The 17,290-nt window shown below is 38.6% G+C and overlaps 1 long non-coding RNA gene across 1 annotated transcript; it reads right to left on the reverse strand.

Moving 5' to 3' along the window:
• Positions 1–6,512: 6,512 nt before the first annotated feature.
• LOC118805094 lies at positions 6,513–13,450 on the reverse strand. Its single transcript, XR_005007029.1, has 7 exons — positions 13,119–13,450; positions 12,380–12,433; positions 9,483–9,538; positions 8,337–9,299; positions 8,022–8,189; positions 7,680–7,776; positions 6,513–7,327 (listed from the first exon to the last, which is right to left on the reverse strand). It is a non-coding gene; the product is annotated as an uncharacterized LOC118805094 (long non-coding RNA).
• Between the last annotated feature and the right edge of the window lie 3,840 nt (positions 13,451–17,290).

Genomic DNA, 17,290 nt, shown 5'->3' on the forward strand with positions numbered 1-17,290 from the left:
GCTCGTTCTCTCTCTGAGGCACCCAGAGCTTCTAACAGCGAGTCTGAGCCCTGCTGACTAGCCCTGCTGCTTTCTAACTTCCGGATGCAAACCTCTAACTGTATAATCTTCTCCGTTAAACACGTAACTAACTTACACTTCTCACAAACAAAGCTAGTAACACTGCTGTCACTAGTGACGGAGAGAGAAGCATAACTAAACATGCTGCACTTAGAGCAAAGCAGCAGCTCGCGGTCTGCCATACTGATACTCACACTGTTTCGTCGGCTGAATTGAGTCCTTTCCAGGGGTCTCACAAATCCGATGAGAGAAGAAGTGACTTTCAAAGGTTGGTGGTTGTAATTAATTGCGAGTAATATGCAACAGCGAATTTGTAAAAAAGCCACAAAAGACCAGCAAAATAGAGCGGAGAAAATGGCAAACACTCCCGCCAGTAACTTCGAAAAACAGGAAGCAACCAAAAACAGGAAGCTACATCATAAAGATCCTGGGGGAACTGTGGTCTGCTGGTCTTCGGTAGAGCACAAACCAATTCTTCAGTACCCAAGCTGGAATCCCCTACCGCCGTTTTGGAGAAGCAGTTTTATCTCACAGATACTTAGGGTACGTGGTCGTTTACATACTAGCGTTGACTGTTTTCATCTAAACTAGGGATGTTAAGGGTAATGCGCTGCATGATGTAATCTCCTGTAGCACCCAAATCCTCCACAGCTCCCACATAAGTCTTTTCATTTCACCAGTTTCCTCTGGCTGTGTTCTTGAGGCCACCTTATTAAATATTATTTATTACATGATTACATGAGGTGATGTAATCATTCTTGGATATAAAAGGAGCATCCAGGAAAGACCTAGCCCTTTATGAGGATGTATGGGTTGAGGCTTGCCACTTTGCCAAAAATGTATCAGCAAATTGTCCATCTGTTTAAGTACAACACTCTTCAACTCATCTGAAACAATGCACAGTGGAAATGCATATTGTGGTCTGAGAGTCAAACAGAATCTTTCAGAATGTTCATGGAAATATTGGATGTTCTATGCACCAAAGCACTGAAAGGCCATCCAAATTGTTTCCAGCATTAAAAAAAGATTCAAAAGCCAGGGTCTGTCATGGTATGGGGGTGTATTTGTGACTATGACATGGTAACATGCACACCTGTTAAAGCACAATTAACACTGAATGATATCTATACATTTTGGAGCAACATATGCTGCCTTCAGGGATGTCCATCATAAAGCCATACAGTTGCACAGCTGAAAACTTGCATAGCTGAATAATCAGTGGGTGTCTTCAATCTCCAAACATTTATTTAAGTGTTGCTCAAGAATAAGTGATGTAACACAGTGGTAAACATGCTCCTTTCTTGGAATGTGTAGCAGGCATCATATTTGAAATGAGAAAAAAATACAAAGTTGATAAGGTATAACATCAAATACTGTTTTTTTGTTCTGTTTTCAATTTAATACAAGTCAAACAGAATGTACTAATGACTGCTTTCTGTTTTATTAGTATTTTACATACCATTCCAACTTTTTGGGGATTTTTTTTTTATTTTAAAGGGCAGTGGAGAGAAGGATGCCCATGACTGTGCACAAAAAACCCATGCAAATCTGACAGAAATATCAACAATAATTTCACATATAATATGGCACCATAAAAAGAAGATAAAAGAAGGTGCCTTGACATTGCATTTTGTGTGTGTGTGTGTGTGTGTGTGTGTGTAACCCGTGTGAGTGACCAGTTCTATGTCTGACAGTTTGTGGCTTCATTGCTGCACTGCAAAATGGATTTAGAATACATAAAAGACCTAAAGATGAAAAAAGAGAAAAGTGGAAAGCAACACACGCATGCAAACACACAGACTCACACACACAAACACACAAACACACACACAGATCAGACCCGTTGAGAGTTATTTTCACAGACTGTTTTGTGTTTCTGAGGTTATGTATAACATTAGGAATGTGCATCTTTTTCAAAATGCATATTTTTCTACTCTGTAATGTGTGTGTGCGAGTGTATGTGAGAGTGAGTATGCGTGTGTGAGTTTTAACGTGCTGAACAGACTGAATGGTGCTGGCTGTACTCATAGTGTTTGTTAGCTTTGGCACACACACACAAATTCAGCAGAACCCAGTCAACCTGTGGAATTAGATTCTCTCTCTCTCTCTCTCTCTCTCTCTCTCTCTCTCTTTCTCATACACAGACCCTCATACTTATGATATATCCTGAACTGACCTTACCGACACTCTCCACCCACACTCAATCATCAGCTTTGTCCTTAGTGTAACCCAAACAGTTTACATTTCACACGTACACACTCAGATGAGGGGGTGGATTTCTGCAGTAGGAAGATTAAGGAATGTGAAGAGGTTTGGATGAGTGATGAGAAGACACAGACACATTACACACAAACACACCCACACACACTCAACATCGCCAACATCAGATGCTTGCTCTTCTACAAACCAATCAATGTCAAGTACAGGGAGACAAAGCTCAAGTAAGTGATGACAACAGGATGTTGGTTTGTCTTCCAAAGTTCTTCAGTGCACCAAAGAACTTACACCGGGCTTCTGTACTCTCTGAGTGTGCTTACAAAATTGCTATGTGAAACCAAAACTAACTGGATTAAATGTATTCAGTGTAACAAAAACATGAACCTTGGTCTAGACTTTCAGGTGTGAAAACACCCCAGAACCCTGCTCGGACTTATGTCCTTCATTTGGCTTAACTCACAAGAAGCTTTGCACAAATTTTCCTAAATAACCTACCCAAAAAAACAATATGTATGTAATAGTTACAATTTTTTCTATTGTTACTAATTGGAGAGTTAAAACATCAACAGTGTAATGATTATACAGTATAACAAACCTGTAAGCAGCTGTTAGTCAGCTGAAACACTGACATGAATTTTGTTTTGCAAACGTTCTGCCTCTGTCCTGCTTGTTGAACGTAATATGAGAAACTTTGTTGTTTTGTTTTTTTCTGAGATCACTGTTTTCCTTGGAATATCTTCATTTCACCTGGTGCTAGAAAGCAAGCAACACTTATGTCAATCTACTAGGAAGATGAACCCTGAACTATGAGTTCCATGCACTACAATTTTAGGGGTTATTTTTATGCCAGCGTATGTTAACACAACACAACTGACCAGATCAAATCTGAGCCTGTTGACCTTGGTTTGTTAGAGCAAGGAAAACTGCAAAGCAAGGTTCTCAAGATCCAGGATTCAGAAACTGCTGTTTTACAGAGGCATCTATTCTAAACTACGACCCTATTTTGAAAATCCCTGTGAATCTCTTAAAATAATTACATTTTTTATTATCTTCTGTGCAAGATAACAGCTTGTTTGTAACAGTGGCGCAACTACATTGCTCACCAACATTGTTCTATGTTAGTAGAGACGGATGATTCATCACTCCAGAGAACGCTTCCACTGCTCCACAGTCCAGCAGTGGCATGCTTTACACAACTCCAGCCAACGAAAGGCAATTATTACATGTTACACACTTCCCTGCTCTTTGCATTTGCATGGTCTGCTACTTTGTGGCTTAGCTGTTGTTGCACCTAGACACTTAATTTGTTAGGCCTTAATTTACTTTTCACACACTTCCCTGCTCTTTGTATTTGCATGGTCTGCTACTTTGTGGCTTAGCTGTTGTTGCACCTAGACACTTAATTTGTTAGGCCTTGATTTACTTTTCATAACTGGTTAGGCAGGGCAAACACTGTCAGTTGTCAGTTGATGACAATTCCAGAGCATGTAAATTCTCAGACTCTTCATATTTTGTGTTAACGTTGACCAGCCATGGGCTCCTCTAAGCAGATGGCTGAGGATTTGAAAATTAAACTAGTTGTTGCCTGCACATCAGACAGGCAACAATTAGGGCTAAAACATTTCAAAGCACTTCCAGCTCACAGTTATCACTGTCCTAAATGTCAAACAGGTAATGGGTTAAGGGGAACTATGGAAGTCAAGGCAAGATCTGGAACACCAAGAAAATTCTCAGAACTGCTTATATGCCGGCCAGAAAGGCAAAGCATAACCTCATGTGACAACAAAAGACCTGCAGGAAGGCACTACTGGAGCTAGAGACTTTGCAGTGTCCAAGGTGACTTTGGGAACCTAGTGTTGTGAAAAAGTACTTGCCCCTCCTAATTTCTTCAAATTTTCCATAATTGTCACACTTAATTGTGGATGTTAAATATAAGACAAAGGCAACTTCAGTAAACACAAAATACAGTTTTTAATTGACCACTTCATTCATTGAAGGAAAAAAGTTATCCAAACCAACAGACCTTATGTGAAAAAGTAATTACCCCTTAGTTACCCAATTGATCAAATTTAGTTGATAATTAAGATCAACTAAATTAGATATGCCCAGGCTTGATTATTGTCAGTCCTGTTAAACCTGGACCCTTTCTAATAGGTCTCAACAAGCAGCACACTATGCTGCAATCAAAAGAAATTTTGGAAGCGATGAAAAAAAGAAAGTTGGTGAAATATACCAGTCTGGAAAAGGTTAAAAAGTTATTTTTAAGGCTCTGGAACTCCAGCAAACCACAGTGAGAGCCATTATCTCCAAATAGAGAAAACCGGAAAGAAGAACTCACTTGCATACCAAAATTCCTCCAAGAGCCCAGCAATGACTTAACTAGGAAGTCAAGAAAGAACCCAGAGGAACATCTAATGAACTGCAGGCCTCACACCCCTCAAAAAAGGTCAGCATTCATCACTCCAGCGTTAGAAAGGAACTAGGCAAAAATAATATTCATAGGAGAGCTTTAAGGCAAAAACCTCTGATAACCAAGAAGAGCAAAAAAGGCTTGTCTCACATTTGCCATAAAACACCTTAATGACCACAAGCCTTTTGGATTAATGTAAATGTACACTTTGTATGAAGATCTGAAGCAACTTTGTGTATGTGAAAAATACCCCAAAAATAGAGGAAATCAGGAGGAGGCGAATACTTTTTTACAGCACTGTATATGTGGTGGCGTGAAATGATACAGATATGTGTGTGGTCAGCAAGCAAAGGCAGAGCTGGTGGTTAGTACACCAGTGGCACTGAGCATAAGAACGAGGAAGAAGGTGTGACAATAATATAATAACTTACTAACATTTGTAGAATCTTGTCTTTAACGTTCATCTAAATATCTATTAAATGCAGCTGAATGTTAAGTTGAATATAATAGATTCTACTAAATCTAACCTTTAACATAAACCTAACCCTAAATTTTTAACCAAAGCCTAATTGTACTCATAAACTTAACCCTAATACTGTTTATAATCAGCTGAATTTTGTCAGCAATAAGACATCTACAGGATACTGTTAAAATAATGTGTGAGCAATCACTTTATTGATATAATGAAACATAGGTTTGCAGATGAGATTTCCAGATTTCCCAGAGAATATAACGTGTTTGAAAAAATGAGACTTACACATTTCATTTTTCTGTTTAGTACGGAGACCCGGAGGGGACGGAGGTAAAAAAAAAAAATTAATTCGAGAGAACGTTTTGCAGTTCGTACGCACACTGTAAACCCGAGTGGACAAACTCTATTCTTTAAAGTGAACAAAACTTAAATATTTTATGTATACCAAATTTTATAAACCTGATTACACTATACTTAAAATTTAAATGTTCTCTTAACTATATTGATTTAATTTCATTTGGCGTTAAAAAAATTGTATACAGTGTACTTAATCTTTTAATGTTTTCGTAACTACATTAATTAAATTTAACATAACTCAAAACATTGCGAACTTTTAAGTCTGATATACTCAATTTAAAATATTGGGTACACATTAAAAAAAATGTCTTAATTAATATATTTTCAAAATATTTTGACCAGCAAGTACTAAAATGAGTCTAATACCTGACTTAAAACATTTAAGGATACTTAATTACTTTGAGGTAATTAATTAACATAACTCAAACATATACCATCACAAAACTTAAAAAAATCACAAAGAAACAGAAATCTGTCAAAATTAGCATTTTATTGTAACCATTCTAGAACATGTCCATAATTCTCTAACAGGATACAAGCTTGTAAAACCGTGTACATTTACTGTACCCATTAAACAAAAATTTATTTTCAAGAAGCATTTTCAATGTAAATGTATTTTCAAACAAGCTTTCAATGAGGCGCAGTAAAACCTTTCACTGAAGTTAAAATACATCAATAGAAAGCACACATTTTAATGTTTTAAACACAAGAAAGAAAAGTGCAAAACCTGCAAAAAGAGGGGGAAAACCTCTTTACACAAGCACAAAAAAGGTGCTTTGGTGCTCAAGTAAAATTCTGTGTACATGTTTCTGTACCAGTTTAACAATAACAAAACACTTTGAATAGCTTAGATTTTACACATTTATCAGAAAATTATATGCAACTTGTATTATTTATTTGGAATGTACTGTGCATTTAAAAATAGTACTATAATCTACAAAAACTGCACATCTCAAAAACAAGTTTAATGAGCAGTAGAACACTGTAATACGTAAAGTCAACAAAATAGGCAGGAGCTGGTTGTGAGGGGGAGTATAATACTTTTTTACAGAACCATACCTTTTTCTTTTGAAGTTTATTTAACAAATTTAAATTATTTATGATTTTATGATTTAATTAACTGAATATTTACTTCCACCGATCCATACTTTAGGAAGCTGAAGTTGCCTGAATGTAACTGCTACAAAAAGTTAACTTCAGTATTGTTACTTTGAATTTATCATTTCTAATGTCATCATATAGATTCACTGAATAAAAGAGAATGAACTCTGACAGATGAAAATAATCAAATTCCCCATTGTTAGAATCTGGATCATGGCACAGTACCTACCCACAATCCATTCACATTAATACTTTAGGTAACTAACTTCCCATAAATGCAAAAACCAAACATTAGCTGAGTAAACATTGGAGGGGTAGGAAAGGGAGAGGAAAAAATAAAAATGCAACCAGTCCCATCTAGAAGCAGCATACTGCTTGCCAATTTACACCTTCACCAGCAGATCATTTTTTAGATTCAGTAACCTGGGTGATAGTGGTTTGAAGTCATCTAAGCCCATGAGGACTTTCTGGATGAAGTTGAATGTGTGGGTCAGTTCTTTTGGATAGTCAAGGTGTAGTGCATACATTAAACCAAACATCATGAGGAAAGCATCAGCCAAATTAGGCCCCTCATTCAGAACAATGTCACCTTCCAGCACAATGGCAATCCTGACAGGACTGAACTGAACAAGGGAACTTGGGTCTTCATTTACCACGCTTAAAGGAGCTACTGCCAGGTCTGCGATGTCCGGCTTATCCTCTTGTTCTGGCTGAAAAAATTGCATACACATATACACTATAAACATCCTGTGCAGTATTTCTTTCCATCATTCTGTCACCTTTCACTCTCTTTCCAACAAACAACTAGTACAAGTATCCCAGACACTGTGGCATTGGTGAAGTTTTTTCAACTATTTAGGATGCAATTTGATTCGTTTTAATTGTGAAACATTAAGTTGATTTTTTTTTTAATGCTGTTTGGACAGGAAAGGGCACAAAGTGACACGGCACCAAAACTTTGTAATTATTGTTTTAAGAAACATTTCTCATTGTCTTTTAAGTTTTGTGTGCAAATGGAAAAAAATATATGGTAAACACAAAAAAACATATTTGGCAACTTACATTCCAAGTCCTACAAAAACCTAGAGTCATCTTCACGAAGATACACTGGGAGGACTCGAAGTGCAGCAGTATGTCGGTGGTTAACATCACATTGCTCCTGTAATGAGTCACAAGCAAAATTAGATAAGGGACAGAAAGGAATAGAAAGAAGCAGATACACAAGAATAAGCACCTACAGCAGAAGCAGAGAAGCAGCAGCAGAAGAAACATAATCGAACAACAGCAGATAAGGAGAGGTAGAAACAGAAAAAGCAGCAGCAGAAGCAAAAGAAAAACAAAGGAAATTAAGGAAATTAGCTGGGCAATATTTATGTTAAAATACAAAAAGGTGATCTCTCATACCAGTACGTCAAAGGCAGTAAAGATGCTCCTCATAGCCTCAGCCGCCTTGCCAGTACGTGCAGCCTTCTGCCTAAAGACAGCCAACAGTCGTGGTGAATGCTTGTCTAGCTCTGCATAGAACTTGCTTTGCGAGTTCATATTTGTGATCCTGTGGAATTCTGCACAAATCTAGACGTACAAAAACACAGAGATTTTCAATTTAGATTACCTTTAACTTAAACGTTTTTACAATGATAACATTACTTTTTAAAAATGACACAGAGAAAACACTGAAAACAATGGGAGCACATGGGAGAAGGTTAAGAAAGAATTCACCTGTGACTCCAGTCGAAGGGCAGGCCAATTCTGTAGAAAATCCTTGACTGGTTGTGATGGGTTGTCGACAATGAACTGCTTACGACGCAATGCATATGTAGTTTGCATTAATCTCTCTATCCTCTGTAGATTTCTGTCTGTCTTTGATATTTCATCAGCTATTTGCACTCTTAGTCATTCCAGGCTCAAGGCGTCCTCTCTTCTTGGGAAATTTGGTAGATAGTTCACCTCAGCTCTACGAGCTCTTTTGATGTTGCAGTGGGGTGACTCTCTCTCTGGGTTACTTCGGCTCCTCTTCCCTGAGTTTACAGCCACCTCATCACATCCAGATCTGCTCAGCTTGGTCCGGTAGTTACCCATCTTGAATTTTAAACTTGTTTTCTAGCCATACCAGCCACAGTGACTTCCTGGCTCTGTAAGGCAGGGGTGCTTGGTAACAAGAGCTTCTGCAGCTTTAGCCATTTGTTTATCACTAGGGTACGCCTTGAAAGTGTGCATAGTTTTGTCCATATTTTCCAAGATGTCATGCTTTTGTGCTCTTGTTAATTTCAAAGTCTTCCCAGTATTCTGATATGCTGTATTGCCAGCTTCAAGGACGTACTCAACATCATAGGAAAAGAGAGGTATAGGAAATACATCAGGCCAGGTCTGCACACGTGCCAGGGCATGGGGCAGTAATTCTGTGCCTGAAGTTCCAGTTGAGCTAGTAACACTCTCTGATCCGAAAGCCTTCACTACAGCCTTTTGTGGCAGTTCTGTAATGTCTGAAAGAACGCAGAGCTGTCCTCCAAAGTCAGGGTCTTCATATTGTAAGTTGAAGTCAAAATCAAGATGAGGTTTAAATTTCTCTCGCATTATGGTGATTAGCTCTTGCACTGATGTGGGGCGTGTTGGAAGCAACATCTTGTGAGCAATATCTGTGGCTATGAAGACTCTTAATAACAATCTGTCAGACTCCGCCATCTAATGAAAACAAAGAAAATTAAATATTTTACTATGACTATCTACTTTAGCTAATGTACATATTCCACACATTCTAAAATATTTAATGAATTGAATATTACCTTGTTCTTGTGTGAATGATTGCTCTTCTCATATAATAAATAAAAAAGGTTCAGTTTCAAGTTCAAGTAGAGGAAGACATACCTTGTCAATGTATCAGTAGAAATCTCTTTGGGGTCAACAGTAACTGGCCTCCTATGCTATAAGCAGAAAGAGGACATATGTCATTCAAGTCTGACACAGTGCAAACAGTCAGTTCGCCTGGAATCAGGTTATACGCCCTTAGATGTTCCACATAATTAGACTTGTGCTGTCTGCAGAGAAAGGCCACATTATTATTTTCAAGTAGGATATCTTCAATCTTACTAAACTGAGGCAATCCCGCTTCTACACCTGCAGAAACAAACATCCCAGCACAAACATCAGTACCATCAATGGTAACTTGTGATGTCCTGTATATAGAATTGCTCTCTGTCTTTTGTTGAATGTAATGCTTTGCCACTTCAGGTAATGTCGAAACCAATACAGAAGTCATAACTGATGCTTGCTGATGTGGTCTAAAAAATACTGGTGCGCTAAGATGGTAAGCCATCATATACTGGTGTCTGACAGCTAGTGTCTTGAGCACATTTTTGAAGTTTTTTAGTGTCATGTACAACCCGCTTAAAAAAACGGTGTTTTCCCTCAAATCGCATGGTCCATAAGTGAACCAGAGGACCAAAACATCTGATCAATTCTGGGTAATGTTTGATGTAATGATGTTTTGGCCTGAGCCTAAACTGGGGGAACACTTCAAGAAGCATCGGTCTGTGGTCCCTAATTTTAGTCTGTAAATACTGAATTGTTTCTTCAGTAAGTGTTGGGGACAACACTAGCTCCACAATGTCTTTTAATTCCATTAACACTGCCCAGGCACCATCGCCCTCTGGAATTACGCTGCCTACTATTAACGGAAGTAGCCTCAGTAATGCAGCATTTTCATGCCCGTTGCCTCCTATTGTCATTTTCGAAGCATACGTTTTCACAATTGACTTTGGTTTATTAACTCTGTCTGTATGTTGATATGGAAATGGCACAATTCTTTGATTCAAATAGTCAAGAGTGAAATGCTTAAGACGAATCATTTCCTGAATACATAAAGCCAACTCTACTGGCACAATCCCCTCGAGTAGGTCATGAAGAATATCAGGAGGGAAACCAGTGATGGGATGAAAATGCTTCAACCTTTGTCTTAACAAACAGTCTCCAGTCACGCCAAATTGATTGTCACCTTCTCCCTGTGTGACGTTTTGGACATTCAGGTCATGACTTGCTTTGGTTCTTAAAACAAAATTACCTTCAGAAACTTTCTGAGACTGAAACAAGTCTCGACTAGCCAGGCAGAACCTGCACACATATTCTGATCTGAAAGACTGGACAAAGCCTGCTAATCCATGAGCTGCTAGATTATCTGCAGCAACACAAAGGACAGTGCCTTGGACAGACTGACCAAGAGACTCAATAAACACACCCTCCTGTTCCAGTGTTCTAATGTCTTGCACCAAAGGACCAAGGACTCTTTCATAACCAAAACTCTGAAGATCGGGTACTTTACATAACACTGCCAGCTGTATTACATGCAAAGCAGACCGATATTTGCTTGGCAAGTCAGCAAGAACCCAGTACACTGACAGAAGTTGGTGTATTTTCCTTGAAGTACCTAAAGGATTTGCTACTTCTATCTCGTCGATATATAAAATCAACAGCATTTTTAGCTCACGTGATGTTGACAGCAACTCATTTTCTCGAAAGTACAAACCATCTCGATGACTTGTGTAATGGTCGGGCTGAGAACAGCATGCTTCTTGAATTTTATCATGTACATCAGTATGCCTGAACAGCTCCTGAATCATTGGAAGTATAGGGACATACACTGTAGTGTGTCCAGTCTCTATGATATACCGAAAAGGCATGACCACAGGATAGTTTCTTTCTGTAAATGATTTTCTTCTCTTATTGGAGGATAATTCTCCACCTGCAGTTGTTGCACTGACAAAAATATTACTGTTTAGGACAACACTAACAACCTCATCAAGAACTGCATCAATTACAGTAGTGCAATGTTTCTGTAACACCTCACTTATATTCTGTTTCAGAAGAGGTCTAGACAACAGAAAGATTTGTCTCAAATGCTCCACTCCTATCTGTGCTGCTAGATCAGAAACATGAAGAATAGCCTGCATCCTTAAAAAAAAAAGAGAAGCTAAATTGTGACGTAAATGCACAGTTAATTGGTTGGTGTCACACTGCCCATTGTCAACATCTGAGTTTTCATTCTCAGGTTGACTCAAACCCTCACACAGGTCTACATTCTCATCGAAAGATTCAGCAGCATTTAGGCCTAGAGTGTCTTCATCAGCATAGACATCATTAAAGAATTCTGCACCAGCACAGGAACCATGTATTCTGCTTTTGTGAGCATTAAAGGATGAGTACACATTAGTACTATAAGCACAATTCTTATATGGACATGCTACCATTTTATGGGTTCTTAAATGCCCTCTTAAATGTGCAAAAAGTGTCTTCTCAGAAAAAGGTTGCTTACACCCACACAAACAACATTTATACACCACCTGCACTCTTTGTCTCCCTTGATTTGCCCCTACTTTTTCTGTCTCTTTGAGAAACCTTGACACATGAATTTTAAGTGCATTGAATGATCGAAATGTGCAAATACATGTTTCATAAAGACACGGGAAAGGACTGACTTTTGAAAAATGTCTATGTTGCAAACAATAATGCCCAAGTAACTGTGCACGAGTATCAGAGGAGGCATTATTGCACAACCTGCATTTCCAATCCATTAGTCAATCAATATGTACAAGTACAAGCCAACTTTTAAAAATGTATGGCAGGTATGGGATATTTATGACAAAAGCATTTCCAAAACACCTTCAGTTACTAAACATAGCCTTAACAACACTGTCTAAAGTTGTCTTCAGAAAGGAGTGAAGGGAATTTTTTCTAATTGGAAAAGGGCATTTACATAAATCAAGACTTACCTATGCAGTGCTCTTTTAGGAACTGACCACATGTTCTGTCTTCAGTGTAGCATCCTATTCATGCACACAAAAATACAAATCAATCACTTTTTGACAATGCAAATATGATCTATGATGATAATCACACAACAGTCACTGCCTGAGCATCACAATATTGTTTGCAATTAATAAAAAATAAAAATGCATCTATGAACTGTATTCAGATCATCTCTGCTCTTATCACCAATAACTTAAGCCTGCAAGGTAATAATAATAATAATAATAAAAAAATACTGTTACATAAAATACATGCTGTAATTCAAGTTTAAGTTCAACACAATGCACCAAAGGTTTAAAGTTTGGATTCCATAACACTTCCCTCGCGCTAGTGTTTTTAGACAGTAAATTAGCTACCTTTTCTAAACATCTTGTTCTATTTTGCCGACATTCACTATTATTGCAGAGTGGAAATTCACATTTAAGCACAGCCAAAGCTTTACTTAATACTCTCAAATCCCTCTAATCTAGGAAACTGTTTCACACCCCTAACGTGCTCACGTTCAGTAAAGTTAAGAAAAAGTTCAAATTACCGTGAAGTTGCTCTTTATAGGCTGTAAATGAACGTGTGGATAAAATAAACTCTGCCCTCCTCTTGAAAACGTTAACCTAGCAGCTAGCACCAACAACACTTAACTGCACTCATGCTAATAACTACAGCAGCATTGTATTTGCTTTGAAAATGAACTGAAACCAAACTTACCAAATGAAGGTTCTAGGCAGCAGAAGAGCAGCCACAGCAAGCAGAATAAAGAGTAGTTGTGTGGAATTAAGATAATCCAGTTGCAGCAGCACACTCTGCAAGTTCTCCATCTCCTCCGTCTCTCACAGGTCTGACTGTTAATTACGCGCGCGGACAGCAGTTCAAAAAAGCGCGCGCAATTCAAAACGGTTCCTTAGAAACACAACCGTGTCCCTTATTGTAATCTACGTAGATCTTTTAAAAAACAGAATGAATTTATGAAGAATGAAGGTTTAGAGAGGGTTAGGGTTAGAGTGCAGCGTTATATTAAACTATTAAGATTTTTTCCTGCGCCTGCAGTAGCGTCCGCCATGTTTGCTGAAAATTCACAGTATGCAAATTACATGGCATTAGCCAATCGCAAAAGAGGAGCGTCATACGTCAGACGCTTCGTAAAAATAAAATTAATAATATTGCGTTTAGTGGCTGGTTTTACTTGAAAAATGTGAGCCTACTGAAATTAAAACTGGCGAATTTGTTGTATGGACTTGAATATTTTAAGCTGATTGAAATATTTTGCAGTTTTGATTACAGATAGATTAATTTTAGTCTACAATACTATCAGGGAATACAGTGCACGTTTTCTTTTATTCCTGGTCACTATTTCTTAAATCGTTCCCTCGTTTTCTTTTAAACGTGCGCACGTTTTCTGTACTTCGTGGGTACTTTTTTTATTCGTGATCACGATTTTCTAATTCGTTCTCTCATTTTCTTTTAATGGTTGTCATGCTTTATTTTTAACTGAAAGCACGTTGTTTATTTTTTTTTATTATTCGTGCGCAAAAATAAATGTAGTAGATACAGGTCGTGTTATTTGTCCTGTGCATAAGTAACTAACAGCTCCCTGAGACTGTCTGACGGGTTTTGATGAGTTAGATTGATAAGATAATGAACAGAGATGCTCATCAGGACTGATTTTGATTTGGGGGTTATGAGGAAACTGCAGCTCCTCGTCACAGCGACCGGCCCACAGATTCATCAGTGCAGCTGCAGTTTGGTGGTGAAATGAAGGAAGACAATAAACTACAACCACAATCTTCACTAAACTTCACTTTCTAATGATCGTATTTAACAGAGATATAGCTGCTTCTGCTCCCGCGACAAGCTGCGGTGTTAGAGACCATCACACAATTACAGGAAGAAATGATCAGCGTCAACGTTTCAACAAACTCAAATTAAACACACACAGAAACATGCATGTGGGATGAGGTCAAAGGGCAAGAGAGTTCAATAGATCTATGGATTAGATGTAGATACATTAATGTGAAGATGCTGAAACGCTGATCATTTCGTCTTGTAATTGTGTGAGGGTCTCTAACACCGCAGCTTGACGCAGGAGCAGAAACACCGTGGTGAAGAGGATCTGTGAAGAGGATCTACAGTGATCTCATTGCTGTGAAGAGGATCTACAGTGTCCTCACAACCCCCAAATCAAAATCAAACCTGATGAGCATCTCTGTTCATTATCTCATCAGTCTAACACATCAAAACCCGTCAAACAGTGTCAGGGAGCTGTTATCAAAACACAAACGATGTGCGTTCAGGTAAAAATAAAACATGCACGATTAAAAGAAAACGAGAGAACGAATTAAGAAATCGTTGCCACAAATAAAAGAAAACGTGCGAACTGCAAAACATTCTCTCGAATTATTATTATTTTTTTTTACCTCTGTCCCCTCCGGGGCTCCGTAATTTAGACCTCTGACCTAAAATAAACATGTATGAAGTGAGGAGGGCTGAGTGTACAGCCCTGAGAAAGCAAATATGTAGGGCCCAATGAGAAACACCAAATGGAGGGCCCAGTGTAAAGCCAACATTGAACAAACACCATGTTAAGGGTCTAATGTAGAGCCCAGTGTAACACCACATGGTGAGCCTAATGTACAACCCTGATGCATAATATATGAAGAAAGTGTACAGGATTCAGCATACAGTCCTGAGAAACATCACATGCTGCTTTGCTCCTGAGGCCATGTGAAGTATCTCTGGGTCATTTGGTTTGGAGAGGACCTTGGACACATTGTTACAGTTTTAATCTCCTCCAGATCACTTAGAAAATATTTACTTTTCATTATGGCAGGAAGCCTGGAGGGAGAGCGCTGTGAATCCAACCTCATTGCTGGACTGCTACATAAAAAAGAGGGTAATGTCTGCTGTCACCACCCCTTTTGTGTTACTGTTGGTAGCAGTGTGTTTGTCTGTTTTTGGTACTACTGCTACAACTGCAGATCATTACATAATTGTTTAGTTTCCTTCAGCTGACTCACAGTCTCCTAAGGACATACACATAATAAGAACAGTGAATAATAACTTGACACACCCAGTTAATAATAGCAGTAATAACACTGGAGATATTACTCCATCACTCACTCTCTAACTCCACTTGCTGTTTTTTACACTCATTGAACTCCACTCTCCTGAAGGTTTAATACAGTAAAATGGATGGCCCTCTGTGCATATAGTGTCTGACCAAATTTACTCTGAAACTTATTTTTAGCATGAAAGGTAGTAAATCAAGGTAGTAAAATCAAAATACTTAAAGAAGAATGGCACACTAACGACTTAGCTCAGGGGTGTCCAGTCTTATCTGTAAAGGGTCAGTGCAACGGACAGTTTTCAAGCAGGACAACACCTGATTCTGCCTGTTTAATAAGTTGGTTTCAATCTTCAAGCAACTGATCATGTGTGCTCCTGCTTTGCTGTAATGAAAACCTGCAACCACACTGGCCCTTTCTATAAATGGGTAAAAAGGGTAGCACACAGAAAGCTTAGATTCTACATGCTGACATGCATTGTAGCCAGTGTGGACATGCATGAGCTGTAATACCTTTGGCATCAGATTTAAACATGTTTAACATGAGCCATTGACAAATTCTCAGAATGGATTGTTGGCAAGACACTCAGTTTGTTAAGGTTGTCAGTAGTGGGTGGCTCATAGCGTAGCAGTAGGAGAGGTCAGCTTCTAGCTGAAAGATTGTGGGTTCATATCCCAGGATCCGCTAGGTGTTCCTGTTTTTGCCCTTGGCCAAGGAATTTAACTCCCTGCTGCCCCAAGTGCCGCTGCTCTGCTGGTGATGCTGTACTGCTCCCAGAGTTAGATGGCAAAATGACAAATTTCCCTTGTAGAGTCAATAAAGCATAAATAACACAAAGTTGTTAACAACTTTCAAAAAATTAGTTAACCACAAATTAACTGACTTGTTTGAAAGTGCTGCACGAGACAGGCCGCAGGTCTACTCATACTGCTATTTCTTGCAGACCAGCAGTCCACCAATCACACTCACACACACATACACACACACATACATACACACACACCCACACACACACACACCATGTTTGGTAAATGGTAAATATTATACCACATTCACCCTGCCTGAGAAAAAAATTGCAGTTATTACAGTACGCTGCGTGTGTGTGGCCATGTTTTTGCAGTCTGGTTGTGCTTGTTTGTGTCCAGACACTGACTGTTTGGGTGCAAGTTAAAAACAGATGAGTGCAGCAAAGACAGGAAAAATATCCAGAAGAGGGGGAATTGTGATTTCTATTTATTTTTATTTGTAAAATAATCATCACCTATCCTCAGATGTGTGTGGAAATATTTATATTTCATGCCTGAATTGCAGAATATTTCTGCCCAAATATTTACTGAGCTGTCTAATGTAGTATGTAGACCTGTTGTGAGTGATATTACGTAACAAGAGAGAAAGAGAGATGAGGAGAGAGAGAGATGAGGAGAGAAAGAGAGTATTTTCAGTTCTAACCATCCATTTTCTCCCTATCTCTCTCTCTCCCTCTCTCTCTGCCTCTGTCTGTCTGTCTGTCTCTCCCTCTCATTTTTCCTCCTCCCTCTCTGTCCATTTTTATATCTGAATATCTTGATTAAACACACTGTTTACGTTTTTGGCTAGACCCAAGCTGTCAGGCCCCCAGAGTTATTAAGTAAATGTAAACAATGTCAAAATATCCAAAGAGTGGCAAACACACTTTTACTCCTCCAGTCTCATTCTGTTCATCTGTCTGCTCCGTTTCCTATTGATGTTCAAAAGTACATCTACACACACACACACACACACACACACAGATTAAGCTCCCCGTCTTCTGATCATTAGATGGTCAGGTGTTATTCAGAG

The sequence above is a fragment of the Colossoma macropomum genome, unplaced genomic scaffold (assembly GCF_904425465.1).
Source record: "Colossoma macropomum unplaced genomic scaffold, Colossoma_macropomum, whole genome shotgun sequence".
Taxonomy (NCBI): domain Eukaryota; kingdom Metazoa; phylum Chordata; class Actinopteri; order Characiformes; family Serrasalmidae; genus Colossoma; species Colossoma macropomum.